Source organism: Vipera ursinii, assembly GCF_947247035.1.
Source record: "Vipera ursinii genome assembly, chromosome: 15".
NCBI lineage: Eukaryota > Metazoa > Chordata > Lepidosauria > Squamata > Viperidae > Vipera > Vipera ursinii.
Window position 1 is genome coordinate 8,693,559 of NC_139528.1, and position 9,869 is coordinate 8,703,427.

Sequence of the window (9,869 nt, forward strand, 5' to 3'; positions counted from 1 at the left end):
CTCTCGTATGGTATTGTGATTTGGTATGCTGGTCTGACAGCCACGGACAGGAAAGTATTACAGAGGCTGGTGAGCACAGCACAAGACATGGTGGGCTGTCCCCTGACACCACTGGATGACCTCGGCAGGGCTCGTTGCCTTGGAAGAGTGAGGAAAATTCTCAGGGATGACTCACACCCTGGACGGTATCTCTTTACTCTCCTACCATCCGGTAAGAGATATAGGAGTATAGCCAGCCATACCAACAGGCTGAAAAACAGCTTTTATCCGTGGGCTTTTGAATGGGATATAATCTCTGTGAGAAGAATTGCAGAATTGACTTGGGAGGCCAGTGTGTGGTGTAGTTGGTTCACATGGTGTGGTAGAATGGAGGATTTGTTGTCACTGTGTGTTGGGGGGGAGGGAGCACGGGGGGAGGCTCAGCTAATCTCAATGTACACATGTTGTAAAGGTAAAGGTAGAGGTAAAGGTTCCCCCGCACCTTCCAACTCTAGGGTCCGGTGCTCATCTCCGTTTCAAAGCCGAAGAGCCAGCGCTTGTCCGAGGACGTCTCCGTGGTCATGTGGCCAGCATGACTAGATGCCAAAGGTGCACGGAACGCTGTTACCTTCCCACCGTAGTGGTCCCTATTTTTCTACTTGCATTTTTACGTGCTTTCGAACTGCTAGGTTGGCAGAAGCTGGGACGAGTAACAGGTGCTCACTCTGCTATGCGGCACTCGGGATTCGACCCGCCAAACTGCCGATCTTCTGATCGACAAGCTCAGCGTCCTAACCCACTGAGCCACCATGTCCCTCATTAAACTAGACCTACCCAATTCCAGCAATCGTTCCTTATATGTTTTAGCCTCCAGTTCTCTAATCATCTTTGTTGCTCTTCTCTGCACACTTTCTAGAGTCTCAGCATCTTTTTTACATCATGGTGACCACCTCCTCCTCCTCCTCCTTTTCTTCTTCTTCACGTTAAAATCACTTAAATTATTTTCTTAAAAACATATACAATAGAACAATCGAAGGAACAACGTAGCAAAATGCAGCATGGGCCATGTACCTATCAGGGAGAAGTAGCTGCACCTGCAGGAGAATTTTCCCAGGTAAATTTGAACCAAATACCAGAAGACAGGCAGAGTGAAGCACATCTTACTTTATTGACAGTACTGGAGGCAAAGATGGACCTCAAGAGTCTTTAGAGTCCACTGCTGCCTCTCTATTGGCCCAGACTATTCTTAAGGAGGACCAAGGCAGGGTTGTCAGTCACAGGTCATTGTTGAGCCAACTGTGAGATGCAGCTGCCCCAAGGCCAAACTTATCTTCTGGTGTCTTAAGTAGGCTCTATTTGTTCCCCTCTGATCAGTTCTGCCGAGGCATAAAAGAGCCAAGGTTGCCTACCCCTGGACTAGCCCAAAGCACATATTCCAGTAGAGAGAAATTCCCTGAAAGTGGGCGGAGTCCGAAACCTCGGAAGAGTAAATCTCTGGTCCTGATTACCGGCCCAGATTCGATCTTGCAACATAATCCTGGAACACGTATATTTGCCTTCATTTTTACACACACACCCCCGGTCTCTTTTGCAACCTGAGAAACTAAGGAGGGTCCCTTCCAACCGTTATGAAGTTGCGGGCTTGGCTGTCTCTTATCTGGCCATTCCCTGGCCAGCCTCCCTTTGCCCCATCCCCAAAAGTCTTTCTTATATCATTAGACCAGTCTGGGCTAGTTGATCCCTAGACTGACATTCCCCTGAAGCCTGGTCTTCGGGGCTGTGGGAGGAACCCTGTGACACCTACACCGGTTGTGTCTTCTGTCCTTTTTTTGCTTCTGCCACAAGAAAGAGGGGGTCACATGGTTCAGCAGAAGCACCAGAAGGCAGGACGAGAAACAACGGATGGGAACTAATCAAGGAGAGAAGCAACCTGGAATTAAGGAGAAACTTCCTGACAGTGAGGACAATCAACCAGGGGAACTGCTTGCCTCCAGAAATCATGGGCGCTCCATCCCCGGAGGTTTTTAAGAAGAGGCTAGAGACAGTCACTTGTCTGAGATGGTGTAGGTTCTCCTGCTTAAGCAGGGGGCTGGACTAGAAGACCTCCAAGGTCCCTTCCAGCTCTATTCTATTCTAATTGTTCCCAGATCTGTTTTTGGATTATCTTTTCCAGGATCTTCCCAGTATCGATGTTAGTCTGATTGGTCTGTAGTTTCCTGGCTCACTCTGTTTTTTCCCCTTTTTTGAAGATGGGAACCACATCAGCTCTTTTCTAATCCTCTGGTAGTTCCCCGGATTTTTGAAAGATATGGAGAAGGTGGAGTGAGGGAAGAATGTATCATTGACTAATTTCCCCTGATTTACACTTTTATATAGCCCATGATTAGAATCCCAGTGACACACAGTTAAGGAAAAGAGTCACCCAGATTATCTCATGTTGATTTATATATATATATAAATATATATACCGGTATATAATCTTATCAAGGAATATATATATATATAGCCACTAAGTCATCTCCATTTTTCATTCCCTGTTAGCCCCGTGAAGTAGTCCAGACAATTTTTTATTAAATTTATGTGCTGCTCATCTCACAGTTCAACAAAAAGCAGAACCAGGATGACGAGCTCTGTCTTTATTGTAAGGCTACATTAGCAGAATCTGGAAAGTCCCAAATTACATCTCTCTCTCCTCCCAAGACTATTTCCACACACGTTCAGCCACCCTCGTTTAATCTTCTCAGAATTAAATGGGAGGAAGTTGGACTTTGGGACTCAGTCCTGGCTCTGCCATACCCTAGATACTTAGATATCTAATTTAAACTTTTGCAGAATTGTACAACTTGATGAAAATATTAGTCCACCTGACATGGAAGTGTGGGATTCACATCCCTTAAAAAGCAATAATCAGAACATGTGACCCTCCAGTTCAGAGATGATCAGTGAGATCAAAGCCTGTCTTAGGATGGACATGGTGAAAAGTTCATTGTTCTTTTACTGTGATGCCTCATGCAGAAGATGTGATTGCTGGTTCCACTTGAGACAGCCAGAATAAACTGAAATGAATGGGATAAAGCAAATTACTTTATTCACCGGCATCCTTACGTCAATAACTCATGGTTACAGCAAAGGTTCTTCCGGAGTGCAAGGTCATAATCTGGACCCATCTCATTAGGTAAACGAATGAGGAACTTTTCCATCCTGTGCAAGTTACATGTTGAAACGGAGCTTGTTATCACCCAGCCACATGCTAGGGTTCGTGTAGAGAGAGAATACCAAGACAAAGACAGGAGGTCCTGCCATAAACTATGAAATTCCACCCACTTAACTAGCTAAGCATGGTATTCACAAAACAGCTATACTACAATTCCCATAAGCCATCTCTTGAGGAAATAACATTTAACCCTGGAAATGCTACATGTTCTTACATACAATGCTGCTAAGGATGCTGTATTAACCCTGTAAATGCTAAATACTCTAACACAGTTCTTAATTCCTAAACTGGATATAAAATGGAGCAGCTGAATATATACTGGTCCAGCAAGGGGGAGCTGCCCCTCTCTCCATGGGAACACCTGTGGATTTACTCTTGGGAAAGTGGGATCAATCAACTGCTCCCCCTTGGGACACTGAGCCCTCTGCTTGGCTGGGGAAGGAAGGGGGTGTCCCATAAGTGCTGGGCTCTCCTATGGAAACAGGAGTGGGCTGCCCTATGGCTGTAATCAAAGTTGAATTTGAAACCAGAGGAGAGGATTAGTCTGCAAGAAGTGGAGGAGGGGGAAACCAGGGCAGCAGACCCCCCTGGCAAGCTCTGAGGAGAGAGAATAGGGAAGCGCCCCCCGCAAGTCTCCAGTTCGACTTAGAATTTACCCAACCTCAGCTGTAAAAGCTTCTTCTGCCTACCTCATAGGGATGTGGTGAACTGGGGGCTGCTTTGAGCTCCTGAATATCAACTAAACAAATGTGGGTTTCTTTGGGGTCCAGACAAGGCAGCAGCAAAAGCAGCTTGTGGGGCAGTTGGTGTTATGTATTGGGCTTGTGGTACCACACCACGTGCATTGCTGGAGAGCTAACGGCTCTCCAGCAACCCAGACAGGCCGTCTCTGGTCCTGCAATTGGTCAGCCTCAGGAGGCAAGCGCGGGTTCAATCCTATTGGCTGCTACCATAGGGCTAGGCTATATATTGTGGCTGGGTGTGGCCCAAGCTCAAGTACAGTTCCAGCAAGAATAAAAGAATGAGTTTCTCTGTGCTCAGCCTTGTGTCTTCATTCCTGCTCACCAGAGCCCATGACTTAACAGTTGGGATGCAGGAGAGGAAGGCACGGATGGCCACAGAGAAGAGACACGGAACAGCCATCCTTGGAGCCCCTCCCCCTACTGGCCACATTGGTAATAGAGTTCATTGGGTGGCCCATGGAAGCCCCCTTGTCCCAAAGGCTCCTCTAGAAAGCTGACAGGAAGACCATGGGCATCTGTAGTGAAGGGGCAGGAGGGAGAGTCATCTGAGAGGTCCATCAGGTGGATCCGAAGTGGGCTCTGGCCCTAGGAGTTGGTGGTGGTGTCCTCTGGGAGGCTGGCAGGAACTGGATCATCATCCCCCCAGCTGCTGAGAAGAAAACAAAGAAGACAGTTGAGCTTTATGAGACAGGAAGGATCAGAAGGCAGAGGTCCAAGGGGCCACCACGTGGAGTAGGTTTGAATATGCAAAAGATATTTAAGAAAAGGATAAAGTTTTCTCTGCAGTTGTTTTTGTTGGGTATTATTACAGATTTTACTGTCATAGACACTAAATTGATGTTTAATCTAATTACGGCAGCAAGACTTTTAGTAGCACAATATTGGAAGAAGGAAGAACTGCTGACTATAGAAGAGTGGACTTTGAAAGTTTCTAACTTGGCGGAAATGGCAAAGATTTCGGCATATTTGAAAGAACAATCGCAACAGAGATATATTGTGGAATGGAGAAGATGGATTGAATATATTCAGAATAAATACGGGACTAAAAAGTTTCATTTAGCATTTGAATAAGTAGTGGTTTTATATGATGTATAATTAGTTATTTGTTAGCAATATGATGACTATGGAGAGTTAAAGTGCGACAGAATTTAATGTTTTACTTTTGGGTTGTTAGCATATTTTAGCTTATATTTGTAATATTATACCCTGTATTCAGCTCTGGGAAGTCGGGGAGGGGGGAGGGGAGGGGAGGGGGGGTGGGGAGAGGGGAGAGGGGAGGAGGTTTTTTTCTTTTTTGTTTCTTTTTTCTATCTTAAAAATGTATTGTAAAACTTTTCAATAAAAAAATAATCCAGGAGAAATAGTATCCAAAGGGCATTTGTGCAATCAGATCATCAACACATTTCTGGATCAAGGCTTATAAAATGAATTTTGTAAGAACTCGTCAGACGCCACTGAGCTCCCCACTGCAGAAAGCTGAAGCAGCTTCAGAAGTGCTGCTACAAACAATAATAGATTAAATTTGAATATATGATTGTTTATTGAATTTTTGAATTTTGAATTTTATTGAATTTATATACCGCCCTTTCCCGTAGGACTCAGGGCGGTTTACAGGGTATATAAAACATCGATACAAAAATTAAGAACAATTTAAAAAGATTAAATTAAATCCCTAAAAAATATAAAACCCCAATTAAAACCCCAATTAAAACTCAGCCTGGGCCGGAAAGCTCAAAGAGTCAGGTCTTCAGGTCCCGGCGGAATGAGCAAAGGTCAGGGGCAGTCCTAAGCTCCACAGGCAGCTGGTTCCAAAAGGCAGGTGCCCCCACAGAGAAGGCCCTCCCCCTGGGTGTTATCCACTGGCATTCTTTTACCAGCGGCACCCTGAGAAGGCCCTCCCTGTGGGAGCGCACAGGACGAAGGGAACTTGATGCCGGCAGCAGGTGTTCCCTCAGATATCCTGGACCCAAGCCAGTTAGGGCTTTATAGGTCATCACCAGCACCTTGAATCTCACCCGGAGGGCAACCGGCAGCCAATGCAGCTCGCGGAGCAGAGGTGTTACATGGGAGTAACGGGAAACCCCCATCACAACTCGTGCGGCTGCATTTTGCACCAGCTGAAGCCTCCGAGTGGTCCTCAAGGGCAGCCCCATGTAGAGAGCATTGCAGTAGTCTAAATGGGAGGTCACGAGCACATGAGTGACTGTGCGTAGGGCATCTCGGTCCAGGTAGGGTTGCAACTGGCACACCACGCGAACCTGGGCAAAAGCCCCCCTGGTCACGGCTCCTATGTGATCTTCAAAACTGAGCTGTGAATCCAGGAGGACGCCCAAATTGCGAGCCTTATCAATGGGGGGTAACACCTCACCCCCCATCATTAGAGATGGAATAGTCTGGTTGACCCGAGATGCCGGTATGCACAGCCACTCAGTCTTGGCAGGACTGAGACGAAGCCTGTTTCTCCCCATCCAGACCCAGACCTCCTCCAGGCAACGGGACATCATGGCGAGGGCATCACTGGGTTGGTTCAGGGTGGAGAAAGAAAGTTGGGTATCATCAGCGTACTGATGATACCCCACCCCAAAACCACGAATGATCTCGCCCAGTGGCTTCATATAGATATTGAACAGGAGGGGAGAGAGAACCGACCCCTGAGGGACTCCACAAACTAGAGGCCTCAGGGCGTATCTCTGCCCTCCCATCAACACCGACTGCGAGCGGCCCAGGAGATAGGAGGAGAACCACCGTAAAACGGTGCCTCCCACTCCCAACCCCCTGAGACGCCACAGTAGGATACCATGGTCGATGGTATCAAAAGCTGCTGAGAGATCTAATAGGACTAGGACAGAGGAACAACCCATGTCCCGAGCCCGCCAGAGATCATTCACCAGTGCGACCAATGCCGTCTCCATGCTGTATCCGGGCCTGAAACTCGACTGGTACGGGTCCAGATAATCAGTTTCCTCCAGGAACAGGGGAAGCTGATGCGCCACCACACTCTCAACAACCTTCGCCAGAAAGCGAAGGTTGGAGACCAGACGATAGTTGTTTAAAACAGCTGGGTCCAGGGCAGGCTTCTTGAGGAGAGGCCTCATCACCACCTCCTTCAAGGCGGCGGGAAAGATACCCTCCTTCAAGGAAGCAGTTATTACTGCCTGAAACCAGCCTCGTGTCTCCTCCCGGGCCGCAAAAACCAGCCAGGAGGGGCATGGGTCTAATAAACAGGTTGTGGAGCTCAGCCTCCCCATAATCCTGTCCACATCATCAGGGGAAACAGGATCGAACTCAGTCCAGATAACATGCTCAAGACCGTCCGATTCCTCCACATCAGACTCTGCCCAGTCAGAGTCCAAATCGGCCCAGATCTGAGCAATTTTGTCCGTCAGATGATGACTAAACTCCTCGGCCCAACCCTGCAAGGGATCCTCCCTCACCTCCTGGTTAAGAAGGGAGCGAGTCACCCTAAACAGGGCGGCCGGGCAATTATCTGCGGACGCGATGAGGGCAGCGAAATAATTAGCCTTCGCCATCCTCATCGCCGCAAGATAAGACCTTATGAAGGTTCTTAACTGCAATCGGTCAGATTCGGATCGGCTGGACCTCCAACTGCTCTCCAGACACCGTCTCCGATGCTTCATCTCCCGGAGCTCCACAGAAAACCATGGAGCCCAACAGGATCTGCGTTGGGTCAGGGGCTGCAAGGGTACAACACGGTCAAGTGCCTCGGTGGCCGCCCTTTCCCAGGCATCCACCAAGGCATCGGCCGGGCTGTGAATGAGGGCGATGGGTATAGACCCAAGTGCCATCTGGAACCATTCTGGGTCCATTAGGCGCCTGGGGTGGAACCATCTGGTCGGTTCCACAGCCCAGCAGCGGGGGGTGGCATAATGGAAGACCAGCCACAGGAGATAATGATCGGACCATGACAGGGGGAAAATAGCTGGCAAACCCCCTCCCAGATCATCCAACCACTGCCCAGATAAAAACACCAGGTCGAGAGTGTGACTCCCCACATGAGTCGGGCCCTGGATTACCTGGGTCAGGTCCATGGCCGTCATGGAAGCCATGAACTCCCGAGCTAACTCTGACAACCCTCCTAGGGAAGGCAGGTTGAAGTCACCCAGCACTATAAGCCTGGGGAACTCCACCGCCAACCCTGAGAGGGTGTCGAGCAGCCCAGGCAGGGCTGTTGCCACACAGCTGGGTGCAAGGTATGTGAGCAACAAGCCCATCTGGACCCGAGGGCCAAATCTCAGGAGGAGGGACTCACTCCCGCCTATCTGGACAATGGTGGTCTCCCGCGGACATAAAGTCTCCCGAATAACCACCACCACCCCACCACCCCTACCCTGAGCCTGTGGCTGGTGTAGCACACAGAAACCTGGGGGGCATAGCTCAGTCAGAGGGACCCCTCCCTCCGAGCCCAACCAGGTTTCGGTAATACATGCCAGATCCGCACATTCCTCCTCGATCAAATCACGAACGAGGGGAGCCTTATAAACAATGATTCTGGCATTAAAATACACCAGCCTAAGCTCAGGGACCTGATCACCCTAACCAGAGGGTCGGAGCGCGCCACCGCTCGGAGATAGCGAGGGCGCGATCCCAAATATTGATGTGGTCCTCTGTGCAACCACCTGCTACCATTCCCTATCGTCGTGGGGATTTGACACCCCACCCCAGCACACGCAGAGCCAGCAGCCTCCACCCCCAACCCCATCCCACCAGAGCCCATAACGGGCCCAGACTGAGTGCCGGTTAATAGTTCCCTCCCCTCCCCACTATTCCTCCCCCTCCCTAACCTTTTAAAATGACTGGCTAAAAAACATATCAGGGGCCTCTTAGTGCGTCTCCCCCAGAGGCCCCTAGATAAGCCCAACCACCTCTCGGGATCCCAACAATTGGGCCCGTCATCAAGGGAGATAGTAAACAGAAAGGCTGGTCGTGACCAGGAGGGAGAAACCCCCCTAAGGGCGTACAATTCCAATCTAGAATATTGTAATCGGACCATAAAGAGCAAATATCTGTGTAAGCCATTGTTCACAATGGAAAGTCAGATGTTATAAGATGTTGTAAGATGTTAAAGGTATTAAGATGTTAAGATGTTAAGACCGGAACACGTCTTCATTGAGAAGAGAGTTTGGCTGCTTTCTCTCAGATTAAGCGGCCAGAAGCCATGTTTGTGTTTTATTGGCCATTTGGTTGGTTTTTCTGGCATATTTTCTCTCCTCAGATACTTAGCTACTTCCAGCCCCAACAGGAGTGCAGGTCACTTTGAGCCAAGAGTCCAGCAAACATTCTGAGCTGGAGATGGAGAGACAGCATTTGTGAAAGACCACACAATCCCAGGGAGGCCAAGGAGGAAGGAAATAGGTCAACTGTTATGTATTAAGCTTTATAGGAACACCTGAAGCTTTATATACAGTAAGAGTCACCACCAGGAGGCGTTGAACTGTAACTGTTTTGGCGGGAAGCATTTCGGTGGGAAACAGAGATTCAAACTGGTTGGTTGGTTGATTACCTGGCCAGGTACTGGCCAGGTATATAAAGAGTGCAGGTAGCCCCTATCCCCCCAGTACAGTCCCTTCCACCTAATAAAGAGCTGCTATGCTGTACTCATCGTCTCGGCGTCCTTCCTGCTCTCCAGAACCTACTACACAACATCAACAATGCTTGCTCACTGAAGATTTTGTTTAGATTAGATTAGTGAAAATACATGTTGCACATGTACCTCCCCCCCTCACATGTGACACGCATTGTGATGGAAGAGATTCACCACGGTAGTGGATAGCAGACATGTGAGATGGCCTCACGAGACCGATGGTTCGTTAAGGTGCTTCCAAGTAAAAGGCAGCACGCAGAGATGCAATCAGTCAAAGCTTTATTTAATGATAAAGTAAATAGAAAGGGTTCCCTGGCATGGAGGCATCCAT